This window comes from Momordica charantia (assembly GCF_013281855.1).
Source record: "Momordica charantia cultivar OHB3-1 chromosome 9 unlocalized genomic scaffold, Mcharantia_2.0 BLBB01000009.1, whole genome shotgun sequence".
NCBI classification, from domain to species: domain Eukaryota; kingdom Viridiplantae; phylum Streptophyta; class Magnoliopsida; order Cucurbitales; family Cucurbitaceae; genus Momordica; species Momordica charantia.
Window position 1 is genome coordinate 16,774,663 of NW_028275167.1, and position 11,490 is coordinate 16,786,152.

Below are 11,490 nucleotides of genomic sequence, written 5' to 3' on the forward strand. Positions count from 1 at the left end.
GCATTGGAAGACGCGTTTCATTAAGGGCAAAGTTGGAAGAAAACCTGTTTTTCTGCAGGCTTCCCAGGCGCCTGGCGCCTCCCATGTAAGTTTTTCCGTCTTTTTGCTTCTTTTGATTAATTTGCACTCCCAAATGGTCCTAAAATGTCATAAATACAATATAAGCCAACCACAAACCATAATATATGAATTTTGCATGAATTGGAACTCAAATGATCGAGAAAAATCCGAAACAAAGCTGAAACATTGTAAAAACAGCATCTAAAACCTTCTTTTTACGCATGTAAACAAGCGTAATTACACCCCCAAACTTAACTTTTTGCTTGTCCTCAAGCAAAACTTAGCAACTTTAATCAGCTTTCTAACACATAAACACTGGGCGTTTATGCTGAACGCACGCACTAAGCGTGGTAACAATTATATAGATGCAAGCGCACACCTGTCAGAGTAATATAAAATGGATGGAGTATCCAAGTATCGATCCTCAAGGACTTCTAAACAATTTCCAAACTCTGAAGTTTTAAAGAATAGTGAATGTTGAAATGAGTGATTCTTGTAAATGGGAAGTGGTCACAAATAATGGTTTTGGATTTGGGATTTGGACTTATAATAATAAAACCTAGCCCGATTTACTTCAAGTTAGCCAACAAAGAATCAAGGACATGCTAAGGATAATATGCATTTTACTTTAGAAACTAACGACTACGCTTCTCACTTTACTTATGTCTAAGCAAGTTCAAAGTCCTAAGACATTCCCTAATATGTCTATTATGAGATATATCTTAGTTTTAGGATGGAAATAGTCGCAACCTCGGGTTAAGGTCCTATGTCTAGGCTACTTAAGCGGAACCCTTATGTCTAAGGCGCTCCTCTCCTCGGTTTAACCACTCAACAATGCAAATAAGCAACCTTTTCAGTATTGACTTGTTAAGACTTACAGTGGCCTTCTCTAAATTCTAACTTTTTGGGAAAACATGTTGAGCAATGAATGGAAAGTAAAAACACTACTTCTTAGCAACCCTTTTTAGACATAAAAGGCTAACTATCCATAACCGGGCTAGAGACGGGAATTTAGAAAGACATATTGAAGAAAATACAGCAAGTAAAATGGTTGAATGTGGAATGCATGTGTGAAAAACAAAAGTTAACTAACGGAGAGTTTTTATCGGGATTGAGAGCTTCGCCCTTCTCTTTCAAGCAAGGGAGAGTGTCACGTGCTCTTTCCTCCAAAAACACAACTCTCTTAACTAAAAATAAAGTAAAGGCAAAGAGAAGATAAGCAAAGTGCTAGATTTTTATATATTTGAATAAGTAGAAAATAACTAAGTACAAATGGAAACAAAACAAAGCTCAATAAAAGAATGTAAAGTACTCGGGATTTAAAAACCAAAAGCAACTAATGAAAGCAACTCAAAAGTACTTAGAAAGCAACAAAGAAACACTAAAAATGATCAAGAGAAGGAAGCAAGGCTTTATGATTTTGGTGGAGAAGTTGCTGGAATTTATAGCTGTGCAGAATTGGTTAGGTAGGTCCTAAAACGATGGTGAATCACCCATTTCCAACTCTTTTGACTGACCAAATCGTGCTCAAACTGATAGTGGAACACTTCTTCTACACGTATGCATCGGTTGGAACCACCAAAACGCATTGGAAGACGCGTTTCATTAAGGGCAAAGTTGGAAGAAAACCAGTTTTTCTGCAGGCTTCCCAGGCGCCTGGCGCCTCCCATGATGCTTTTTTCGTCTTTTTGCTTCTTTTGATTAATTTGCACTCCCAAATGGTCCTAAAATGTCATAAATACAATATAAGCCAACCACAAACCATAATATATGAATTTTGCATGAATTGGAACTCAAATGATCGAGAAAAATCCGAAACAAAGCTGAAACATTGTAAAAACAGCATCTAAAACCTTCTTTTTACGCATGTAAACAAGCGTAATCACACCCCCAAACTTAACTTTTTGCTTGTCCTCAAGCAAAACTTAGCAACTTTAATCAGCTTTCTAACACATGGACAAGGAAAAGCAAAAGCAACCGAGATGTTCAATCATAAATTGTCTCAAGGAAAAGATGTCAGAGCCTACCATTCTATTGCCTTTGTAAACTTAGTCACTATAAACCAAGTTTGAAATGATAAAAACTTTTTCTTTCAAAATCTTTTTTCTCTTTCAAAAACAGAAAACGTTTTCAAATACCCCTAAGGAATCTGCACACTCCCTCCTTACACTAAGACTTTTACATCTGAAAGACCGGCTACTAGCCCCTGAGGTTTCCACACACTAACATCGGTTTCAACCACAGCTACTCGTAGAAAGACTTTGAACTAACAGCTAGGTCATAAAACGACGACAATGAGAAACACGAAGTCACTTATCACCATCCTTACTGCTATTTTCAAAGTCAACACCCAACCTAAAACTAAATGGGTGTCTACAGTAGGACTCGGAAATCATAACTACATTTTCTTTAACTCTCATTGTTTTTACCACTCTTTTCTTTCTAACACAAGTCTTTTCCCCACTCTTATTTTCTCTCAACAAGACTCTTTTTACTCTTTTGCAAATTTTTTTTTTTTTTTTTTTTTTCTTTTCAACACTTTCTTTTTGTAATAGCATTTGTTTTTCCAACTGACTCTTTTTCAAAAGAAAATAGCATGATTTTTCAAATATAAATAACACTTTATCTTTCTGAGACAACGACTCACACAACGACTGTCCCCCCCAAACTTAAGAGAGACAGTGTCTTCACTGGGAAAAGACTTTTGCATTGGATGAAAAAGGCTTAACAGTAAAAAGGACAAGGACTTCCTATATAGGGGCAAAAAAAGCTTAAAGTCTGTAAAGATCAAAAAGACATAAAAGAAAATGAGTTTATCACATAAACAAAGGAAATAGCTCAAAGCTTAGTCAGGCATAGAACAGAAAACTCAACAATCTCTTATAATCATCATCGACATGAAATCACATGCACAGCACAGATGCTTCAAAATAGGCATGTGAAAAGCTAAACCAAGGTTAAGTGAAGGCATACTTTAAGTGATCAGAAGATAAACGATACTAATTTATTCACGCTTCAACTGAGCTCGAAACATAATCAATACAAAAAAAAACATGCGTAGTAATGCTAGAATATGCAAACTACGTCATTAACCAAAAGAAGAAAACACAAAAAATAGCAAAGAAGGAACCTCCCCTTCATGAAGTCGGAGGTTGTGGACTAGGATCAGTGTCAGTGCTGGGAGATGGATGACCAAGGATAGCAGCTAGCGCTGGAGGCCATGAAGGTAAAACCGCAAAATCCAATGAAGCCCTTAAGTTGTAGATATGTTGCACGACTTCTCGAACCTGATCTCGCAGCTGGTGGTTCTCCTCTCGAAGACGACGGATCTCCGATGTAGGATACATCCCAGTACCTTCCCTTCTTTGTAACGCATGGGCGATAATACGCCGAATATTCTTCTCTTCCACAATTGGGGCATCTCTCTTAATTTGATCCTCAGGGAGCTGTACACCTTGTCGTAAGCATAAAGAAGTGACCAAACGTGGGTGATAAAGCTTACCACGTGTCCGGTGGGCACACTCATGGATACTGGTATTGATCAATTCTCCATAATTCACATCTATGCCCTTTAGCATGGCATAAACCAGCAATGCCCTATCCTGAGTGACATGCTCATCATGCTCCGTTGGCAGAATTCTATTTTTGACTATGTATAACCATCCTGCAGCAGCTAGGGAAACATCCTCGGGTTTTAGTCGTACCTTGCCATGAGTAGTCAAATCCCAAGTGGCAGAGGGCTTCCCAACACATTCTAGAGCCTCATCAAGCTGTTCCAGAGTCGGAGTCACTAACATCTTATTGCCCACAGCATCTCTGATATTCTCAATGTTGAAGGTGTAGTTGATCTGAGTGGCATCAAACCGTATTTCCTTCCCGCTCACTATGGCTATATGTGACTGGGGATGGACTGCAGCATAGAATTCTCTGACTAACTCCAAAGCCTCACATTGTATGGGCTGAATGAGTGGTCTCCATTCTTTGTCTCTGGCGGTCTCCCTCCAATCATCAGAAACATCTCCTAGAGTGAGATCGAATCCCAATTCTGTCATAATCTTACGGGATTTCATTAATGAAGTTCGAGTGGCTAAATTTGCTGCGTTCCATTTCGTCTCGACCTCCTCTCCCTCAGACAAGTCCAGTTCAATTGTATCAACTGGCCCAGGTGCCACTACCTTCTTCTTAGCTTCAGCTGCTTTAGCTTTCGCAGCTCTCGTTTTAGGTTCATTCACGGGCACTGTTGGCTTCTTAGCCTGAACGGCACGTCGTTTTGAACTCTTTTTCTCCCGCCTCTTGTATTGAAACATTTCCCTTATCGTCTGCGTGTCCTCAGGATCTTCTTCGCTGGTAGGTTCTTGAGTACTATTCTCCCCAACCTTGGATCTACCTGTATCACACCCAAGCGGGTTAACTGTATTAGAAGGAATAGTGTGAGCATCCCTTACCCCTGGTAGAGTGGCCATCGGTGTGACATACTCATCCGTTGCCAATGGAGTAGATCCAGTTGCCCCAGTAGGCAACTCTTGGTGACTACAAAATGCTCCTTCTGTAGGTGTATCCAATGGGGTAGGTTCCTGAGTATCTGTTCTCACCACTTCGTTCTCGGTATCCTCTGTTTCTGGCATATTTGAACAATGTCCTCGTGAAACCAGTAGAAAATCATCATTACCATCTTCCGGTGTAATAATCAATGGAGATGAATAAAACTGCTCCTCGTCCCTGTTCTCCATAGATGAATCCTTAGGCGTCAGACGCCTACTACTCCCATCTTCCTCAATTTCTGGGTCTATCATCACCTCCTTGCCCTTCCTCTTTTGCCCTATCGAAACCCCGGGCTCTAGCCTATGGCTGTGGCTCTTCTCTTGCTCTCCTCCATGCTCATCTCCTGCATCCATTGGCATATTGGTTGGGGTTGGCATCCTAGGAGGCTCTAAGGGTTTTAGTTGTCCCATGTTGAAAGTACTCGATATGTTAGGGTTCAATTGGGGTGCTTGAGGTCCTCTTTCTAGGAATGGAAGTTGAGGTGGTGGGGAAACTCTAGGTGAAATCATCCCATAATTATGTGGAGGTACCCAATGACCCATTCCATAATAAGGTGGAAGGCTAGGAAATAGAGTAGATGGGTTTGGCATTCCATAAGGATGAACACTAGCTGGAATTTGCATTTGAGACAAGGGAAAATGATATGAAGGAACCGGGTTAAACATAAACGGTTGGTACATACCCGGATTGATCATTGGAGGAAGTTGTTGAGGATTTTCAGCCCTAAACTCACTGTTTTGAGGTATATTAAAGGTGGGTAGTTGCTGAAAATTAACATAACCATGTGGGCTCATTATAGGATGTTGTGTAGGAGCTTGGGATGGAGGACATTCAAATGTTTGAAGCTGGTTTCCTCCCCTAACAGCAGCTAGCCTAGAATCTGAACCCATGTGGTGTTGGAAGTTCTCCAATGGTGGAAAAGGAATGCTTGTGGCATTTGGAGCTTGAGTGGAAGAGGTAGGAAGTGAAGTATGTTGAGAAGAGGAAGCCATAGATGTAAGCAAATGCTGGAAATTTCTTCTTCTCTTTGGTGGTGGCTGAAAATCGAAAACAAGGGTGATGAAGGGAGTGGGTTTTTGCCGAAAAAACAAGGGGAAGAAGAGAGTTGTGTGGGTTTTGGTGGAGTTGTAAAGCTTAGGCAATGGGTCTATTTAAAGCTTTCCCCAAACTAAATCCTAAATGGAAAGGGATTGACATTTAAGTTCAACTAAGTTTCCTAAATCTAAAAGGAAAAGAAAACAAATTTGAATACAAAATAGGATTAGGGGAACAAAATTTGAGTTTGAAGAGAAGTTCTTAAAGCTAAATCATAGAGGATTAATGTTTGACCCAAAATAAAGCCCATGCTATCGAAAATTAAAACCCAAACCGTGAAGGAAAACGAAATTCGAACTGCTGGAAAACAGGGCAGGCGCCAGGCGCCTGCGTAAAATTTTTTCAATGTTTTTTTTTTTTTTTTTTTTCATTCTTTCTTTTTGTTTTTCAACGTTTTCCAAAAACATTCTTAATAAGCAAAACTTTTTATAATTAGACAAAAAGAATGTAAGATACAAAAATTTCCTTCCTTTACTTTTGTTCTTTCCAAACGGATAAGAAGGAAAAACATTTTTCGCAAACATTTATTGACCTGAAAGTTGAATAGAGGTTTTTCCTCTATCCACTGGTTCTCCAAAATACGGCTTAAGTCTCTGCCCATTTACTTTAAAAACATTTCCCTTAGAGTCAACTAGATCCACTGCCCCATATGGGTAGACTTTAAAAATTTGAAAGGGACCAGACCATCTAGACTTAAGTTTTCTAGGGAAAAGTTTCAACCTAAAGTTGAATAACAGAACCAGATCACCTTCTTGAAGATTGTTCGGCCGAAGACGCCTATCATGCCACTGTTTAGTTTTTTCCTTAAACAACTTAGCATTCTCATAAGAAAAGTGCCTGTGTTCTTCTAATTCCAACAATTGTAACTTCCTCGCTTCACCTGCAGCCAACAAATCAAAATTTAATTTCTTAGTAGCCCAAAATGCTTTATATTCTAGCTCAAGAGGCAAATGACATGCTTTTCCAAAGATTAGCCTATAGGGGGACATGCCGAGGGGAGTCTTAAATGCTGTCCTATATGCCCAAAGTGAATCATCAAGCTTAAAAGACCAATCCCTACGGTTAAGATTTACAGTTTTTTCTAAAATGTTTTTTATCTCCCTATTAGATATTTCGACTAACCCATTCGACTGAGGATGATATGCTGTTGCAACCCTATGACGCACATTGTATTTAGTCAGCAACTTTTGCATAGACTTATTCACAAAATGAGCCCCCCCATCGCTTATCAGACAACGCGGGGTTCCATAACGCGTAAAAATGTGCTTTTGCAGAAAACGAATGACAACTTTGGAATCATTGGTAGCAGTTGCAATGGCTTCTATCCATTTCGAAACATAATCTACTGCTAACAATATATAAAGCTTACCATTAGAAGATGGAAATGGACCCATAAAATCTATACCCCACACATCAAATATTTCAATCTCCAGGATCGGGGTTTGAGGCATTTCGTGGCGTTTAGATATATTACCTGTCCGTTGGCATTTGTCACAAACCTGGGCAAACTTATGTGCATCTTTGAACAGAGTGGGCCAAAAGAACCCACTTTGCAAAACTTTGGCTGCGGTTTTGTGTCCTGCAAAATGTCCTCCATATGGAGACATATGACAAGCGTCTAATATCGCCTCGTGCTCTTCTTCTGCGACACACCTGCGTAAGATATTGTCAGGTCCAGCTTATATAAAAAAGGCTCATCCCAACGATAACATCGAACTTCATTTAGAAACTTCTTTACCTGTTGCTTGTTGAACTCATAAGGAACTATTCGACTTACCAAATAATTTGCTATATCGGCATACCACGGAACTGAATCAACTCGCAAGAGTTGCTCGTCAATAAACTGTTCACGTATAACAGTTCCATCATCACAGAGCGGGGATTCCAATCTAGACAGGTGATCAGCAACTTGGTTTTCAGTACCCTTCCTGTCCCTAACTTCAATATCAAACTCTTGAAGTAACAAAATCCACCGTATCAAACGTGGTTTAGCATCTTTTTTAGCAAATAAATATTTTAAAGCAGAATGGTCAGTAAAAACAATGACTTTTGTGCCTATCAAGTAAGACCTAAACTTATCAAAGGCGAACACAACTGCTAACAGTTCCTTTTCAGTAGTAGTGTAATTGAGTTGTGCACCGGTCAGAGTCTTACTAGCATAATACACAGGATGCAAGATCTTGTTTTTACGTTGTCCTAACATAGCTCCTATTGCATAATCACTGGCATCACACATGAGCTCAAAAGGTAAATCCCAATTAGGTTCGATAATTATAGGAGCTGAACTTAGAGCAACTTTCAACATTTCAAATGATTTTAAACAGTCATCATCAAAAACAAATGGTCTATCATGTTCTAACAATTGACACAAGGGTTTAGAAATTTTAGCAAAGTCTTTTATAAAGCGGCGGTAAAATCCCCCATGCCCTAAAAAACTTCTAATCCCTTTGACATTTGTAGGAGGAGGTAGCTTTGAAATGATGTCTATCTTAGCGTAGTCTACCTCTATTCCTTGCTTGGAAATTTTGTGACCCAAAACAATACCCTCTTGTACCATGAAATGACACTTCTCCCAATTTAGGACTAGGTTTGTTTGTTCACATCTCTCCAATACTCTCTCCAAATTAACTAAACAAGCGTCGAAAGAATTTCCAAAAACAGAAAAGTCATCCATAAAAACCTCTAGAATATTTTCTACCATGTCAGAGAAGATGGCCATCATACACCTCTGAAAAGTCGCGGGTGCATTGGTTTGCTTCCTAAATCATAAAGCCTTGCTTCCTTCTCTTGATCATTTTTAGTGTTTCTTTGTTGCTTTCTAAGTACTTTTGAGTTGCTTTCATTAGTTGCTTTTGGTTTTTAAATCCCGAGTACTTTACATTCTTTTATTGAGCTTTGTTTTGTTTCCATTTGTACTTAGTTATTTTCTACTTATTCAAATATATAAAAATCTAGCACTTTGCTTATCTTCTCTTTGCCTTTACTTTATTTTTAGTTAAGAGAGTTGTGTTTTTGGAGGAAAGAGCACGTGACACTCTCCCTTGCTTGAAAGAGAAGGGCGAAGCTCTCAATCCCGATAAAAACTCTCCGTTAGTTAACTTTTGTTTTTCACACATGCATTCCACATTCAACCATTTTACTTGCTGTATTTTCTTCAATATGTCTTTCTAAATTCCCGTCTCTAGCCCGGTTATGGATAGTTAGCCTTTTATGTCTAAAAAGGGTTGCTAAGAAGTAGTGTTTTTACTTTCCATTCATTGCTCAACATGTTTTCCCAAAAAGTTAGAATTTAGAGAAGGCCACTGTAAGTCTTAACAAGTCAATACTGAAAAGGTTGCTTATTTGCATTGTTGAGTGATTAAACCGAGGAGAGGAGCGCCTTAGACATAAGGGTTCCGCTTAAGTAGCCTAGACATAGGACCTTAACCCGAGGTTGCGACTATTTCCATCCTAAAACTAAGATATCTCTCATAATAGACATATTAGGAAATGTCTTAGGACTTTGAACTTGCTTAGACATAAGTCAAGTGAGAAGCGTAGTCGTTGGTTTCTAAAGTAAAATGCATATTGTCCTTAGCATGTCCTTGATTCTTTGATGGCTAACTTGAAGTAATTCGGGCTAGGTTTTATTATTATAAGTCCAAATCCCAAATCCAAAACCATTATTTGTGACCACTTCCCATTTACAAGAATCACTCATTTTTAACATTCACTATTCTTTAAAACTTCAGAGTTTGGAAATTGTTTAGAAGTCCTTGAGGATCGATACTTGGATACTCCATCCATTTTATATTACTCTGACAGGTGTGCGCTTGCATCTATATAATTGTTACCACGCTTAGCGCGTGCGTTCAGCATAAACGCCCAGTCAAGTTTTTGGCGCCGTTGCCGGGGACTTTAGTTTTAAAATTTATTTTCAAATTCTTTTAGTTTTTATTTTTGTGAATTGTTGTGGGGTGTAAGTTCCATCCACCGTTTTTGTCCTATATTTTTGGTCGTTTATCTCACAAGGGTAAGTTAAAGTGCATGAGCACAAGATCTTTTCTTCTACCCCTTGACCCTGAGATTGAGCGGACCCTTCGAAAAACTCGAAAGGAGCAAAGACTTCGAAAACAACTAGAAAAGCAAAAAGAGAGAGAAGGTGAAATCAGTCCTGAAAGTGAGGTAGAGAGTACGAGCACATCAATGACAGATATTCCACCTCGTGATCCGGTTGATCCACCTGCTGTTAACGGTAATATGAGGGATCATGCAAGAAATGATGAATTCAATCATATCCAGATGGCGGACAACAGAGACGTGGCAATGCGAGAATATGCCGCCACGGCTTTTCAGAACTTTGATTCAGGGATAGTCAACCCTATTCCAGACCACGCAAACTTTCAGCTTAAACCAATGATGTTCCAAATGTTGCAGACAATTGGACATTTTGGAGGGCAGGAACATGAGGATCCACATGATCATCTGAAATCATTCATTCAAATTGCAAATGCATTTCGATTACCTGGTATAACAGACGATGCTCTGAGACTAACACTTTTTCCATTTTCTTTGAAGGACCAAGCTAGAGCATGGCTCAATGCATTTCCACCGGGATCCATCATCACATGGGGGTCGTTAGTGGAGAAGTTCTTAACAAAATTCTTTCCACCTACTCGCCACGCTGATATCAGAGAGGAGATCATCTCCTTTAGACAGTATGATCGTGAACCTGTTCACGAGCCGTGGGAGAGATTTAAAGAACTAATCAGGAAATGTCCGAACCATGGTTTGTCGGCATGCATCCAGATAGAACATTTCTTTAGAGGCTTAGATCATCCTACTAAGATGATGCTAAACAATGCTGCCAACGGAGCCTTTACAAAGAAGACATTCAACGAGATAGTTGACATCCTAAATGACTTAGCTTCACACAACGAACTATGGTGTTCGCAAAGATCTAGGGCAGCACCAAAGAAGCAAGATCCAGCTGGAGTTTTGGCTCTGGACATTGCGACCTCGATGCAAAAAGAGATGGTTACAATGAACCAGAGGCTGAAAGAGATGGCATTGGGAATAAAAAATCCATTAGCCGTGCCGATACAACCTGTGCAGTCGGATTATTGCACTCCTGCCCCTGTTTGCCAAGTCAACGATCTCATTTGTTCATTTTGCAGTGAAAACCATATTTATGATAATTGTCCACATAACCCTGCTTCTGTTTTTTATGTAGGACATGGGAGCAATAGGAACTTTAACCCATATTCGAACACCTACAACCCAGGTTGAAGGCACCACCCTAATTTCTCATGGGGAGGACAAGGAGGTTCGAGCGGTTTTAATCAAGGGCAGAGCCAACAGAACAAGCAGCCCTATGTTCCACCTACACAGCAATACATCCCACCACCGCAACAGCAGTACAATCAGAGAACACAGACTCCACCAGTTCACAATAACAACTCAAATCTTGAGAATATGATGAAGGAGTACATGGCCCGAACCGACGCAGTGATACAATCCCAAGCGGCATCAATGAGGAATTTCGAGACCCAATTGGGACAGCTCGCCAATGAATTGAAGAATAGACCACAAGGTTCTTTTCCAGGCCATACTGAATTACCAAAACGAGAAGGGAAAGAACAGTGCAAAGCTGTCACCCTCAGGAGTGGACTGGCATATGATGGACCAACAATGCCAACAACAGATGTACAGATTCCGTCCACTGAACCAATTGTAAAGATACCAGAAAATCCAACAACACCAGAAAAAGAAAATATTAGAAAAGGTAATGAGGACACCCCGAGTGTTCCTCCA

The 11,490-nt window shown here is 39.7% G+C and overlaps 1 non-coding gene across 1 annotated transcript; it reads right to left on the bottom strand.

Moving 5' to 3' along the window:
• Positions 1-10,362: 10,362 nt before the first annotated feature.
• On the bottom strand, positions 10,363-10,469 carry LOC148209095 (small nucleolar RNA R71). Its single transcript, XR_015787486.1, has one exon. It is a non-coding gene; the product is annotated as a small nucleolar RNA R71 (small nucleolar RNA).
• Between the last annotated feature and the right edge of the window lie 1,021 nt (positions 10,470-11,490).